The sequence below is a fragment of the Macaca mulatta genome, chromosome Y, assembly GCF_049350105.2.
Source record: "Macaca mulatta isolate MMU2019108-1 chromosome Y, T2T-MMU8v2.0, whole genome shotgun sequence".
Lineage (NCBI taxonomy): Eukaryota > Metazoa > Chordata > Mammalia > Primates > Cercopithecidae > Macaca > Macaca mulatta.
Window position 1 is genome coordinate 5,121,211 of NC_133427.1, and position 16,814 is coordinate 5,138,024.

The 16,814-nt window shown below is 36.3% G+C and overlaps 1 protein-coding gene across 4 annotated transcripts in view; it reads left to right on the plus strand.

The window, feature by feature from the left end:
- Positions 1-12,384, plus strand: part of LOC106995406 (thymosin beta-4-like) — a 212,177-nt gene extending 199,793 nt beyond the window's left edge. For 3 of the 4 annotated variants that reach the window (XR_013413259.1, XR_013413266.1, XR_003727246.2), the window contains one exon: positions 9,915-12,384. The gene's annotated coding sequence lies outside the window, so the exon portion shown is untranslated. Of the gene's footprint in view, positions 1-9,357 lie in introns of all 4 variants that reach the window. The other variant, XR_013413260.1, reaches the window with a different exon arrangement.
- Positions 12,385-16,814: the final 4,430 nt, after the last annotated feature.

Sequence of the window (16,814 nt, forward strand, 5' to 3'; positions counted from 1 at the left end):
GGCTGAGGCAGGAGAATGGCGTGAACCCAGGAGGCAGAGCTTGTAATGAGTCAAGATGATGCCACTACACTCCAGACTGGGTGACAGAGCAAGACTCAGTCTCAAAATAAATAAATAAATAAAATTAAAAAAAGAATAGTACTACTGTGAATGCCCTATGACCACATGTTTGATGCATATTCTTCTATAGAGGTGGGATTCTTAGATTGTGGGGTGTGACAAACTTTAGAAAACATTAATAATTTTCCAAGATGGTTGTACCAGTTTACATTCTCATCAGTAGGGTGTGATTGTTCCAGGTGCTACACATCCTCTCTGCCATGTGGCATTTTCCATCGTTGTCTCAGTTTACCCATTCTGGTATGTGTATAGTGACACCTCGTTGTTATTTGAATCCACATTTTTCTGATCTCCTAGGAGCTGAGCCACTTTTTGTAAGTTTACCAGCAATTGGATTTCTCTTTTTTGAAGGACTCTTTCAACTATTTAGCTACCCTGTCCTGCAAGAGTGATTTTTATATTGTATATATGAATCATTTGTTGGTTTCATAAATATTTTCTTCCACTCTGATCCTCTCTTGCATTTTTAAAACTTTCTTAGTGGTTCTTAATTTTAGAGATGAGCAATTCGTCATTTTGTTTCCTTTAGGTTTAGTGTTCTCTGTGTCCTCGTTAGGAAATTCTGTTTCATATGAAGGTCACAAAGATATTCTCCTTTCTCCTCTTCTTGTCTACTGTTTCACCTTTTGTATCAGTCCATTTTCATACTGCTATTAAGAAATACCTGAGACTGGGTAATTTATACAGAAGAAGAGGTTTAATGGACTGATAGTTCCATATGACTGGGAGACCTTACAATCATGGCAGAAAGCAAAGGAAGAGCAAAGGCACACTTTACACGGTGGTAGGCAAAAGAGCATGTGCAGGAGAACTGCACTTTATAAAACCATCAGATCTCGTGAGACTTACTCACTATCACCAGAACAACAGGGAAAACCTTGTCCCCATGATTCAATTACCTCCCACCAGGTCGCTCCCATGATACATGGGAATTATGGGAACTACAATTCAAGATAAGATTTGGGTGCAGACACAGTCAAATAATATTTTTTATGATACATTTTATTCTTAGAGTCTTTTATTCAGAATTGATTTTTGTTGTAGAGGGTCAATGTTCTGTTTTTTTCTTCTTATCTTCTCTGTCATTGTATATTTTTTAAATGGTTATTTTCCCCAAAGCTCTACTAGTTGTCATTTGCCCTAACTAATACATATATGTGCAAATTAATTTTTGGACTTTCTATAGAGTCATTTGGAATATTTTTACAGTTTTGTGACAATGCTATCTTAACTACCGTAGATTTATAAATATTTCTAATGACAGCCCTCTAGTTTTTACTTCTTTTTGAAATTGTCTCAACTGTTCTTGCCGCTTTGCATTTTTACATACATGTTTGAATTGGTTTTTCAATTTTCACAAAAGTCTCCTGAGGTGTTTATTGAGATTTCAATTCATTCATGCAGAATTTGGATATTAAAAATATTGTCTTCCAATCTACAAACATAGTATGTTACTTTAAAAATTTTTCTCTCAACAGTGTCATATAATATATTGGATAGAGAGTATGACACTTTCTAATACAATTATTCCAAGTTATTTGTGTTTATTTTTATCCTATTGTACGTGACATACTTTTCCTCAATTTTACTTTCTGATTTTTGTTGTTGGTATATTGTAAATATATCTTATATTCATATATTGACTGTGAATCCAGCAATACTGTTTTAATACCTTGTTAATTACAATATTTACTCTGATGTTTTGTTTGCATTTTTCTACAAAAACCGTCATCTAGTCTGTGAATAATGAGAATTTTATATTTTCATTTCCAGGTCTTTGACATCCTAAGTTTTCCCTTGCCTTAACACTGGCTAAGACTTTCAGTACAATGGTGACTAAAAGTGATGATATTAGGCATGATGTTTGAGTGTAAGGTTTTTGAAGACATCCCTGGTCAGATTAATACAATCCCCTAATCTTCTTACTTGCAAATTTTTTGTTGTTAATGAATACTGATTTTTATCACCTATTCTGGCTTCATCTAGTGACAGGATCCTATATTTTTCTGCTTTATTCTATTAACATGATGAACTAGAGGAAGCATTATAGATCACCTCCTAGGTCTGTTGTGAGGAATAAATGAGATTACACATCCAGATTGGTTGGACCGGTGGCTGACACAAAGGAGACACCTTAGGTGTTTCAGTGTGAGGATTCTTACAGCACTGCTTGTAGTGCAGAGAGAAGACAGGATGTCAGAACAGAGGTAAAGAGCCTCTGAGCCCAGCCTTGTAAGGCTTGGTGTTGCTTTAGGACTGACTCTCAATGTTTTCTCCTTTGTGAACAACAAAGAGCAGTGCTTTAAAACACGATTTAGTTGTCCAATTTGTAATACAAGTGCTATAAAACTTAAGCATCTTTTTAAATTTGGCAGAAGAAAAGGGATTCACCTTCACTGCATTGTATCAGCAAGCAGTAGTATGACTAATATTCCCATACAATAATGATTTCAGTGCATGACAAATAGGAGATATGGTTGTTGGCATAGATATGTACACATATACACACATATATGCATATATATACATGCATTACTTTAAATAACTCAAAGTTAGAAATAAATGTGAAGAATATCAGTGGTTTTCTCAAATACTGAAATCTTTAAAGAAACCATAAGCAGAGAATTATATCAATATTTATTAATCAATATTAGAGTCCATAGTGTTATCCAATTTATGATGCATGAAATTGTGGACTTGATGATAAAGAGACAAGATCCAAAGGCAAGGAGTGACCTTGATTTGGGTTCCAAAAGTGATGCTGACTTGGTCGATGTTTAGTGACTTGGACCCTGGGCCACAAAGGAGAAGCTGGGAGTGAGGAGCTCCTGTGACGGAGATACACTAGCCTCTATTTGTCAGTAATGACTTGTTTCACGAATCGAAATGCCTTGCAGTCAGTTAGTGTTCAAACTGTTTTCTTCATACCCATTTCCAGCCCCTGAGCTCTGTCAACCTCCAGGAATGCTTCCTACTGCAGACCAATGTGAAGCCATCATCTAATAAGTACACATCCATGCTGGCCAGAGAACATTCTTTGTGGCTGGCCAAAACCTTGATTCCAAAGATACAACTGATGTCAAATATATTTCTAAAAGAGAATGCTCTGTGCAGTGGCCGTCAGCAGTTGACACTGTAGACTCCAGTCAAAACTATTTTGGTTACAGTGTTACTGCCTACTCAAGAGGCAGAGATTCATCCTACATCTTTAGTGACATGTCAGGATTTGTTCTGTGGATCATTTTGTAGAACCTGCATCTGCTCCTTGTTATTTCAATTAATGCCGTCTCTATGTAGTCACACTAAAAATTTCTTTGAAGTGACAGGAAGTTCTTGAAGGCATTTGGTATGGATTTCCTTCAAAAGGATGGCAAACATATGGAATCGGGCATTTTGCTTTTACTTAGTTTAGGAAGATCCTCCCAAAGAGTTTGGAATCTAAAAGGAACATTGTGTAAAATAATCTAGACGAAATACTTATGACTCTACTGAGTACACTAAACCGTTTACCAAAATAATAGGGTATAAAAACAAATGAAGTTTAATTTTACTACAAAAACCTTGTGTCTGACAGCTGGTGGCATAAACTTTTCATTATCAATTGAAGTGGCAAAAGAAAGTTAGAAAAAAAGAAAGAGAAGAAAGGTCTGGTTGTTCTTTTAAGTTAATCCTTAGGATATATAGTAAGCCTGCAAACAGTAATAAGAGTACATGAGTATTTTAATAAATCCAAAAATTGTATGTCCAACTGTCTTTTGAAAATGGAAAGTTTTAAAACTTTGAATTAACTGAGGTATCAATGAATGCATTTCCATTTACTTTTTGGCTTTTTTTATTTTTTTGTAAGTGGACACAAATTATCTATTTTATGCCAGGCTCTGTGCCATGTGATGGGAATACAATAATGGATAAGGGATATTTCCTACCTTTAAGGCACCTGCAGTTCTGAGGCTTAGGCAGATAGGCAGTTGCCACATAATAAGATGTTATTCTTCACAACAGTCTGGATAAACAGCTGAAGTAGTTGAGAGCAGAGAGATTTTGATGTTGTGTGCAGAGGAATTTTCACAGAGGAGGTAAAGTTTAAGGGACATTTTAAAGGCTGTATTACTTTTTTTGGCAAGGGAAGATGAACACTTGTGACCCAGTAAATGAAGAGGTGAAACTGGGAGAAAGATCAGGAATGTCAAGTATTGGTGAGGCTGAGAAAGTGACTGTGTGAGGCTGGAGAGACAGATCAATGTCAAGTGATGGAGAAGCTTATATGTTATGCCAGGAAGCTTGGATTTGTTCTCATGTAGGAGAGGGATGTGAAGTAGCAGGGGAAGTTCTGAGTAAGACTTGGAGATGTTAGCAAAAGCAGGTGTGCAAGGAATATGAACTGGAAAAGTTCAGAGAGAGCATGTCGGTTGATTTCAGTAGCCAAGACAAGAAATAATCAGATCCTGAATTAAAGACAGCAGTAGTAGGAGGAATGTTGTTGAGTTATGTAAGAGTATTACACAAGTGGCCACATAAATTATTGTCTGAACTGGGATTTATTTGAGAATAAAAGAAGGACTTTGTAAATATTATTCCCCACCAACAGACTGTAACTCTCCCAGGAAAGCCAGGATGTATGGCCACTTTGATATTAAGATCTGGCTGAAGGGAAAAAGAGAAATGGATCTAAATGGAGTGTTTACCTTCTAGCTTGAATGACTAACAGTACTTCAATTAACAAAGACTGTGAGCAGTAGAATTATGATATGTTTCCTGGGATATGTCTCCATGCTATGGAGAATTTAGTTTTGGTGTGTTGAATTTGAGATAACTGCATGATAGCCAGAAAATGTTATAAGCAGTCAGAAATACATACTTTGTAGCTCAGGAGGTAGCTGTGTGATAGTATTGTGGATTTGACTGGAGCTATGGTCAATCCACTGACTATACTGTAAGGGGATCTGCAAATGTTAGTTGATTTCCATTGGATCACACACCCACTTACTATTAGGAGCTGAGAACAGCTCATGCTCTAAGTAGAGTTTCGTATTTTTCCAAAAAGTCCTTTTTCTTAAATTTTATCTATTCCAATTTCCCTTGCTATTTTAAATTTGAAAGCCAGATGAACATATAAATTGTAGCAGGGCTCATGATGTTGAACACATGATAGAAGGAGGTGGCAGAAAGCTTTGGGAAGTCCAAAGAACAGTGAAGAGGAAAGTATGTTTCAAACTTATTCCACATTTTTCTTCCTTCCAGAAATCGTCTATGTACTCACCACATGATCTACAGAATCCCAAACCAAAGTTTCCCCAGACATTCATAAAACATGTTCTTATTCGTAATTATCACACATGTAGGAAAGGAGACCTTTGAATTGGACTCACAGTATTACTAGCTTTGGAGTGCTGTATGTAATGTGAATATCAGCACAGTTTCTGTCATGGGAAAGGAGATGTTGGCTGTATTTTCTGGACTCCTTTACTTTGTAAAATGAGAAATTTTCTGCTCTCTATGCGACTCAGTGGACCCATCTAAAGTCTACTTGACTCAAGTAGCTGAATAGTTTTGAATTATAATTTATGTCTAATTGTGGACACACTGAGTTCAAAACCTAAAAGGATTGAATATTTTTAGCAAATAAGGAAAGAAAAAAAATCTTGTTCAGGGTCATGTGCAGTGGCTTACGCTTCTAATCCCTGCACTTTGGGAGACCGAGGTGGGTGGATCACGAGGTCAGGAGTTCGAGACCAATCTGGTCAACATGATGAAACCCCAAATCTACTAAAAATACAAAAATTAGCCGAGTGTGGAGGTGAGCACGTGTAATCCCACTTACTCAGAAGGTGGAGGCAGGAGAATTGCTTAAACCCGGGGAACAGAGGTTTCAGTGAGCCAAGACTGTACCACTTCTCTGCAGTCTGGGCAACACAGTAAGACTCTATCTCAGAAAGAAAAAAAGAAAAAAAGAATCTTGTTCATTAATCAAAACTCAATTATAAACAGAAATGGGTTCTTATGTCACATTTTATAAAAATGATGCTGTGCAAAATATTGTTTTTGGACTTAGAGTCAGGAACCTAAAAGCAAAAATCTTTTATTTTCCTCAAAATTTCCCAGAGACAGTTCAGTTATTAGGATGTAGCATGTAGTTTCATAGATAAATGAAGTAAACATCAAATATTACCTTTCTCTACTTAATACTATAGTAGCTGGGTTATAATAGTGAATGTTCTGGGAGAAAATAAATATTTTCAACATTGCATTATTTAGAATACACATTATTTTTAAAAATTTCACTTAGCTAATTTTGTTAGTAATTGTATTACTTCATTGATATTAGTTCATTTTTACTGTGTAATAATAGGATAAACAATTGTTTTAGGCTTTCTGACTTTCTTTTCCCTTTTTTTTTTTAACATAGAGAATTAGCTTAGACATTGATTTCAATTCTTTTCTCATGTTTTTCCCATCAGCCCTGCTGCTTTCTAGCAAGACACCCTACCTGTCATCCAATGAATACCAGACAGAGAGATTCCATCTGTACCTTTTTTTCCTCTCTTAAAATAAATTTTTAAAAACACACACAAAAATGCAAGGTCATACTATGTTGTCCAGGCTGGTCATAAACTGCTGAGTTTAAGCAATCCTACCATCTCAGTTTCTTGAGTAGCTAGGTTCTGGCATGAGTCACTGTGCCCAGTAATCCATCTACACATTTTATACGTATACATCAAGAATTGATAAATACAAAACAGAAATGGATAAGTGTAACTTAGTCAAATATAAAAGAAATATAAATATAAAACAAATATAGAAGAAACAGAGCTACACACCTCTTATCACAGGACGTGTCATCTTTTGACATTATCGTAAAGTTATATTCTTAGCCTATAGCCTATATTGTAAAGTTATATTCTTAGCTCTATAGACATAGAATTAGTTTATATGTAAGTTTTTCTGTTAAAAAATATTTTTAGCAAGGTAATTTTTCCCTTTTTGGAGTGGTGTTACTGTTTTCTGCCATAATGTTATAATAAAATATAAATATAAATAAAAGAAAGAGGTTAAATGGTAAGGAGTCAGGGGCTAAGACGTATTGTTTTAAGCAACTACACTCATGGTAATTTGTCACAGCAGCTGTAGAAAACCAGTACATGAACTGATTTAAGTTACACCAAACCTATTGCATTGGTTGAATTAGTATCCTTATTTTCAGATAAAAGGAATGAGGCTCACTGAGGCTGCTGGAGTTGCTTGCTGAAGCCCACCTTCCTCAAAGGTCACCTGTGGGGCTGAAAAGAACTATTTGCTGAGCAGATGTAATATTCCTGGTAGAAATTCAAATCCTGAAAAATTATCCTTCTAGGGGCTTAGAACTTGTTTGTATTTATTTTTAAAACTTTAGATCCAATTATTATAATTTTTTATGCTATAATGGAGCATCTGCTAATTCACCTACTGTGCTGATGTCTGCAACATGAAAGCAATCTTGAAGTATCTGTGAAACAGAATCCTTAATAGCTAACCTTGGATTCCAGTATAGTCCCACATAAAGTGCATATTTATTCTAAAGTAAAGTAATTCAGACTTCCAAAGAGACATGACTGCCTTGGTTTGGGTTTGCGCTGGGCTTACGTTGTCCTGATTGCTTGTCTCCTGTTCACTGTTTTTGCCAACTGGCTGCAGAGCTGGGTCCACCCCATCTCCTGTCAGCATCTGGATGAAGCACCAGTGCTCTGGAGGCCACTCTCTGTCTCCTGTGAACATTCAATGCTATGTAACCTGTAGCCACTTCCACTCCTCACTCAAGTGAATCACTTAAGTCTCAGTTTTCATTCCTGCAATGAATATATAGTTGATCTCTTGTGCCCACTTTCTCCAGTCACCTAACCCTCATTTTCCTTCTTGCTTTGCTGCATGCCGTGTTCTTTCTAAGGCAGTAGCAAAGTCTGAGAACTTTTTGCATCATTTATTGTCCAGGATGTGAACATCACCAGCCACTTTTCTTGGAAGATGGCCAAGGCCAATCTCTACCCGTCCATGACTGGGTTTCAAGTGACTTGGGCTGAGGTCACTACCGAAAGCAGACAGAACAGTCTACCCAACAGCATTATTTCACAGTCCCAGATCCTGCTTTCTGTATCCTACCTCTTGTACTATGTCCATGTCATTGGGATCTACTGCTCCTTTTTAATGACTTTCAGAGATAGCAACCTCTGTCATTCTGTGTGTGTACTGTTGAGTCTTATTTCTGCATTCTCATCTTCTGAGTGTATCTTTTGCAAGCATTAACACATCACAAATGTGACTGCATAGCTAAGAAGTAGCATAAGTTGCCATCTAGATAAAGTTTGATGGCTATAGTCAACTCATGAGAAGACCTTATCTTATCTTGTATGCAAGTGATTGAGCCATTTTCTTCTATCTTTGTTAACCTCATGTCTCTCTGGTCCAAGTGGACATGCCCTGTTTGAAGTGTTGAATTGGGGTGAAATGGCCAAAAGAAGCTTGTTGTTTTTCTTTCTTCCTCCCACCTTTTAATTTGGCTTCAGCCTGTAATGAGTTGGCCTGTCTTCCTGGTCACTTAGTTCCTTGACTTAAAAGAAAAAAAAAAAATCATGTGTGGGATTTTACCCTTTCTGAAAATGACCTTAGAATAGCCAAATGCCACTACAAAATCCAAAATGGGAGAAAGAAAACACAACTTAAATATCAGAAGGAAAATTCCACGGAATTAGGGAGTAGTTATTCTATAAATGTGCTAGGTTTTATTGAGTTTTGAGAAGAATTTGTTGGCATAAAAATAAACATTTTCAGTTATGGGTATTGACAGATACTGTGTTTTAAGAAAAACAGTTGGCTCATTCACTGAAATTTGGATTATCAAGAATTCATATCAGAAGATGTGCAACTGAAGACTTTAAACCATGGGAAAGTCTTATATTAAGAAATTAAAAAATAAATAAATAAAATCCCAGGGGTGAGCCCTGAGAACTGGCACCTCAGCATATTTTAACTCTGCCAAGTGTCTTAGGCTGCCAAGAATTGAGTGAGGTGCTAAGAAACCGTATGGCAGAGAACCCCCACAAATGAGAAATAGTCTATAAATTAAACTGTGCCTTTACAAAGCAACCAAACTTGGCTGTGTATGATATTCTCCAAAGGGGGAAAAACTGTTCTAGGCTTTCTTTGCATTGCATGTTGTCTCTGAAAGGTTGTCAGTGAGCATACTCTTTTATGTTGTCCCCTTAGGATCACTATGTCCTAACAGTGCCCAATCTGGGACTGTCTACTCTTTACCGACTGGAAGTGCAAGTGCTGACCCCAGGAGGGGAGGGGCTGGCCACCATCAAGACGTTCCGAACACTGGAGCTTATAATTTATGCTTATAATTTGAAGAAAACAAAAGCTATCACAATGGGAGAGTTTGATAACTTCTAAAATTTTTGTTGGATAAATGCTTTTCTGATATTCCTTCATGGAAATTCCATTTAACAAAAGTTTTTGGTAATTTTTAAGACTCTTTGAGCAAATACAAAAGGATTATGGTTTGATTAAATAATGGTGAGCTTAAAAAAAGAAGTTTGTCTTTTTTTGTTATTGTTTTATGGTTAGGGGAAAGCATCAAGGAGGAAGAGTAAAACAGGAAAAGGAGAGAGTGTTTGTACATTCAGATTCAGAATAGGAAAGACATGATCATAGGAAGGAACATCTGCCTGGGTCTTATGTTTTCCAACAAAGAAAGGTAATTCTGTCATTTATCTGATATGTTTAAAGGGATGTGACTGAAATATTTTGTCACTTCTTAGGATCCCATCTTAAGCATCATCATCCTCATCATTACAAGCCTTCTCCAGAAAAATACTAAACTGTTCAAAAAGATTTTTTGAAATTACATAGATGTGTAAGCTTATTGAACTTCGGCCATGAGACATGCACACTTCCAGAGGCAGTGGGAACTGCTCAGAGGTTCGTACTCTCCTATGTGACTTTAGTGCAGGAAGAACTTCTGTCAATCACGGATGCATCTGGAGACAAATGTGAAACAGTAGATTGGTGAAGACAGACACCAATTCCTTACAAGCTTGGAGAAAATGAAGAATAGGCCTGTTTAACACTAAATCTTGTTTTCTTGTATAGTGTCACTCATTTCTGTTGAATTACAGCATAATTCAGTTTTACCTGAATTTCTAGCACCAAACTTCCTTGCAAACAGTAGAGTAACAAATACACAATTCACACATAACACTAACGAAGCATAAATCTAATCAATAAAATATATTTTTGACTAAATTATTGATTTGATATGAAAAATCAACTAAGATTATATAGCATTGTTTATTTGAATTTTTCATAAGATCATTTTTATCGTGGGTTAATAAGTTTAACCGTTTTATCCAGGGTAACTGAAAATGTGTAATTTAAAACATACCAGCTAATTTAAATAATTATTGCATAAATTTAACTTTATAAAATTTAATTATGTTTCTTCTGTCTGGATAATAGACATTAGACAGGTATTTCTAGTTAGGATGGTAATTATGAAACTTACATCTCCCTTAAAAAATTCTAAAACAGCTCTTTTGGGCTTCTAATTTCAATATAGTATTTAATAATTTAAATTTTATTGGTGTTTTTAGAAGAAAAATGCTATTAATGGGTAATCAAAATGTTTCTCTTATGAATTTTAATAAGCTCCATTATTATTCAAATGATCAAAAATATAGTTATCTTTTTTGAATTTGAAAAATGTGATTGCTCTAATAAAGGATAAAAATCTGTTTTTTGACAAACATAATTTTGAGGCCTAGTTCTGTAATATGTATTATTGAAATTAGATACGTTTCTGTAATGTGAGAAAAATACATCCTTTAATTGTATTGACTACTAAAAAAATTGAGCTCATCAAAAATGTTGTCATCAAATACAGGTAACTTGATATACACTGCAGTTACATACATTATTTTTATTTACAACCTTTGCTCCTTTGGATGAATTTATCTGTGTTACCCTGTTTTTCTACATGAAACTCCATAGAGTGATGTTTGTAAACAAACATGTACTCTTTTCAGTCTTTCACTCTTTTAACATGATATGGTAGAAAAGATAAAGTTTGTGGCAGGTAATTTTTTATAATGTTTATTAAATGAAGTTCAAAGATTAAAAATACATCTATCTCCTGAAAACCTTAGACTCTATACAGAGTTTCATCACAACTCCAGACTATTGACTTTTGGGGCTGGATAGTTCTGTGTTGTGAAGAGTTGTCCAGTGCATTGTAGGATTTTAGTAGCATCCGCAGTTTCTCCTCACCGGATGCCAGTTGCACCCTCCCCAGGGTTGAGACAACCAAAATGTCTCCAGATATTGTCAACTGCCTCCTGATGGGATGGTGACCCTGATAGAAAACCATTGCTAGAGAATGATCTTTACTGAATAGATAAGAATTTGCCCTTTGCAAGAAACCCAGTAAATTACTAGGGCAAGTCACCGAAAACTAAGAGACAGCTAAGAAGTTATCATGCTTGACTTCAAAGGCCTAAACTGTGTATTTTATGTCCACCAAACAACCTGATTAAAAGACAGAATTTTGACTTGTGTCCATATCATATAGATTCAAATACTAATTTTGCTCTATGTATCTGTAAATGTCATTTGTGATATTGACTTATTTATATAATGCTCTTGCTTATGTTGTGAGTTTTCAAGTTTACTCATTTTTTTTGTTGCAAATCACTCTTAAAACTTATAAGCTTTCACATTATAAGCAGAACACAAAGGCTATATATCTGCTGCATGTACTTCAAAGTTTATAAGATATAAACAGATCTGCAAAGATGTTGACTCTTTTCTATGGTTTTGCATGGTCAGACTCAGTGTCAGGTATGGAGAGGATTCTCAAGACTATCTTACCTCTATTGAATATTTTAGTGAGTTATATGATTTACACAGTGATTAACAGAGGTCTATATGAAATTATTTTACCCCTTTACTTAACTATATTGTAATGTGCAGATAATAAAATTTCTACCTTCTCATCTAAATGGTCTGTAGAATTCATGTCCCTTAGTCATTTAAAGTCAATATTTATTTATGTGTGCAATAAAAAAGTTTGATTTTTGTGTATATCTGTCATATTATTTAGAGAGAAGTGATTTTGTAAAAAATGTTTTGTAAAAAACAAAAAAAAGTATTGTAAATAGTGTTGATAATCTGTGACTCATTATTTTCATGTTAGAATTTGTACATACGGTTCAGTAATAAAGCATCTTTAAACCAGACCAACTCATTTCTTTCCTTCTTTCTTTTTTTTTGAGACGGAATCTCACTCTGTCTCCCAGGCTGAAGAGCAATGTCTTGGTCTCAGCTCACTGCAACATCCACCTCCTGGGTTCAAATGATTCTCCCACCTCAGCCTCCCAAGTAGCTGTAACTACAGGTGTGTGCCACCACACCAGGCTAATTTTTGTAGTTTTAAGAGAGATAGGGTTTCACTATGTTGATCTGGCTGGTCTCAAACTGCTGACATAGTGATCCACCTCCTTAGCCTCCCAAAGCACTGGGGATTATAGGCATGAGCCATTGTGCCTGATCTCTTTTTTAATTATTGTTACACTTTAAGTTCTGGGATACACATGCAGAACAAGTGGGTTTGTTACATAGGAATACATATACTATGGTGGTTTCCCCCACCCATCAACCTGTCATCTAGGTTTTAAGCCCTGCAAGCATTAGGTATATGTCCTAATAGGATATATACCACCCCCTGATAGGCCTCAGTGTGTGATATTCCCCTCCCTGTGTCCATGTGTTCTCATTCTTCAACTGCCATTTGTGAGTGAGAACATACGGTGTTCGGTTTTCTGTTCTTGTGTTAGTTTGCTGAGAATGATGGTTTCCAACTTCATCCATGTCCCTACAAAAGACATGAATTCATGCTTTTTATATGGCTACATAGTATTTCATGGTGTATATGTGCCACATTTTCTTTTTATTATTATTATTATACTTTAAGTTCTAGGGTACATGTGCATTACGTGCAGGTTTGTTACATATGTATACTTGTGCCATGTTGCTGTGCTGCACCCATCAACTTGTCAGCACCCATCAACTCGTCATTTACATCAGGTGTAAATCCCAATGCAATTCCTCCCCCCTCCCCTCCCCATGTGTGATGTTCCCCTTCTCGAGTCCAAGTGATCTCATTGTTCAGTTCCCACCTATGAGTGAGAACATGCGGTGTTTGGTTTTCTGTTCTTGTGATAGTTTGCTAAGAATGATGGTTTCCAGCTGCATCCATGTCCCTACAAAGAACACAAACATCCTTTTTTATGACTGCATAGTATTCCATGGTGTATATGGATGTGCCACATTTTCTTAATCCAGTCTATCACTGATGGGCATTTGGGTTGGTTCCACGTCTTTGCTATTGTAAAGAGTGCTGCAAGAAACATATATGTGTATGTGTCTTTATAGTAGAATGATTTATAGTCCTTTGGGTATATACTCAGTAATGGGATAGCGGGTTAAATGGTACATATTGGGGAAAATTCTTGCAATGTATCCATTTTTTTTTTAAAGAAACATTTTTGCTGGGCACAGTGGCATGCACATGTAGTCTCAGCTACTCAGGAGGCTGATTTTGAAGGATCACTTGATTCCTGAATATTTGAGGCCAGCCTGGGCAACATGGCAAGGCCCTGTCTCCAAATAAAAAAAGAAAGCAAGGAAGTTTCTTGGATTTAGGAGAAAAATGGACAGTTTCTGCTGCCAAGGAGACTCCATTTGCACAGCAGTGTGAATGGAATTTGAGGTCTGGTAAATGTTAACAAGACAGCACTTCATCCTAATGAAAGTATCTTGGAGTTTGACAATCAACCTTTCAGATTTCTATCATGTTAAAAGTTGTAACTCCTGATGGTTTTACTGGCATTTTAAATCAAGGAACTACAATTTTAAGTTGGTTTTTTTTGTTGTTATTGTTGTTGTTGTTGTTGTTTTACTCATATGTCTGTTTTTGTACTACATATGTACTACATACCATCTTGAAAGCCTTTAATTCTTAAAGAAGAGTTTTCAGAGGCTTCTACATCCCCACTTTGAAATGCATTTGACTCATAACTGCTGATGAATTGAAACAAAATGCGTAAGGAAAAAAAAGGATAATAAATAAAGTGATGTTATCCTGGGGAACGTGGATCTTTATTTTTTCTATAAAATCAGTGATTTATGTATTTATTCACCTATTCAGCAAAGATTTTCTTGTTCTCTCCTGTGTACCCAGTCTGGTTCAAGAGGTGGGACATTGTTTAAAAAAGACAAACTCCCGTTTTCATGGATTCTTTATTCTAACAGAAAAGGACAAGCTGGGTGCAGTAGCTCATGCCTGTAATTGCAGAAGTTTGGGAGGTTGAAGCAGGTAGATCACCTGAGGGCAGGAGTTTGAGACCAGCCTGGACAACATAGTGAAACCCTGTCTGTATTAAAAATACAAAAAAAAAAAAAAAAAAAAAGAAGAAGAAGGAGAAAGAAAGAAAAGGACAGACCACAGACCACAAATAAGTAATGGTAATATATGTAAAAGGCCAGAGAGTATAGTGGCTATGGAGGAATGAAGGCACATCATTGTGTTACCCAGGACAGAAGGAAGTTCCTGGGTAACACAAGGGAACACTCAGGATTCCAATGAGGCTAGGGAACCCCTACACCAGAGATGGTGGAACACCGTGGGCCTGGGCCACAGAGAGACCCTGTGTCTGCAAAAAAAAAAAATTAATAGTACCAACTACTTGCATGGTTGAGGCAGGACAACTGCTTGAGCCCAGGAGGTCAGGGTTGCAGTGAGCTATGATCACATCTCAGTTCCAGTCTGGGTGACAGAATGAGAATGAGAACTTAGCCCCTGGAGTAGTTGGGACTACAGACGCCCATCACCATACCTGCCTAATTTTTGTATTTTTAGTAGAGACAAGGTTTGACCATGTTTGTCAGTCTGGTCTTGAACTCCGGACCTCAAGCAATCCACTCACCTCAGCTTCCCAAAGTGCTGCAATTACAGGCATGAGCCACTGTGCCTGGCTGCCAATTTTTTTTAAAGGAGTCTCTCTCCCTCTTTCTCTCTTTTTTACTTTGTATTTTGAGAAAATTATAGATTAACACGCAATTATAGAAAAATAACAGAGATTATTAATTGTCCTGAATCACCCTTCAATGGTGACATCTTCAAAACAGGGAAGTACAGTATCACCACCAGGAAATTTACATTGATACAAACCATTTCCTTTATTCAGATCTTATAGATTTTACATGCACACAGTTATGTGCATGTGTGAGTGTTTGTGTGTATTTTGTTCTATGCAATTTTATACATAAATTGTTTGTAATTAGTTTATACAAATAAGTCATTGTGTTTTAAGCAAATGAACATTTAAGGGACACACAATGACTTAAATAAATTAGTTTTAATGAGGAAATCGCATATTTTTGCACATTTCCATAGGTCTAGGTACATTTAACATTGTGCTGCCTTTAATTTTAACACTTTAGGAATGATCAACTCAATATTCATGTAGTGCCAGCTTCAATTTCTGTTGATTAATTGTTTTCACAAAGTGGCTGAGCAGCTAATAAATCTGTCTAGAAGGAAGACTTGGAAGTCTTGTCCAAGGAAATTAAATGTATTGAGTATGAGTATAGAATTGAAAAACCATTTCACTGAGAAATTTTGGTGCACATTTACAGGCTAGATGTTGATTTAAGAAAATAAACAGAATAGTGTAATTCTTTATTGGTTACAAAATGAAAAATGGCCCAAAGCAGAAAGAAGAATTGACTTTCAGATTAAGTTAATACTTAAAGACTGAGTTTTGCATAACTGACTCTGATGATTAGCACAACTCTAACCCTGGGACAGAGGCTTTCAAAACTAGCTTGCCTATTAGAACTCCCAGAGGAACTTTTAAGAAGTCCAATGTCTACTGGCACCTAAAGATCAGGAGGGAAGAGTGGACATTAGTACTATTTTAAAGGGTCTCCAGGTGATTCTAATATGTGCCCAGTGCCGCAAACTGCTCTTCCAGGTCATGAGAGGCTACTGAATGATAAACATTAGAAACATTCCTTCTTGCAGAGCTGAAGAAGGAAAAATTCATATTGAAGCATCACAAGAGAACACTGTTTTTCTCCCCAAATTCCCTGGATGAAGTTATATAAAAAGATGTAAATGCAGATATGAGAATGCATGCTAATACATACACATGTAGATAAATACAGGTATAGATATCACAGGCATTTTCCTTTAAGCCTTTTTTTTTTTTTTAACTTTTTTTTAGAGAAGGAGTTTTTTCACTTTTGTTGCCCAGGCTGTAGTGCAATGGCACAATCTTGGCTCACGGCAACATCCGCCGACCAGGTTCAAGTGATTCTCCTGCCTCAGCCTCCCGAGTAGCTGGGATTATAGGTGCAAGACACCCAGCTAATTTTCGTATTTTTAGTAGAGATGGGGTTTCACCATGTTGGCTAGGCTGATCTCGAACTCCTGACCTCAAGTGATTCATCCACCTCGGCCTCCCAAAGTGCTGGGATTATAGGTGCAAGCCACTGCACCTGGCCTCTATCTTCTTTTAAGTATAATTGGGAATTTATCTTCAGAAATGTTGATAAAATATAGGACTAGTCAAATGTAATTTGGGATGCTGTAGAGTATTATT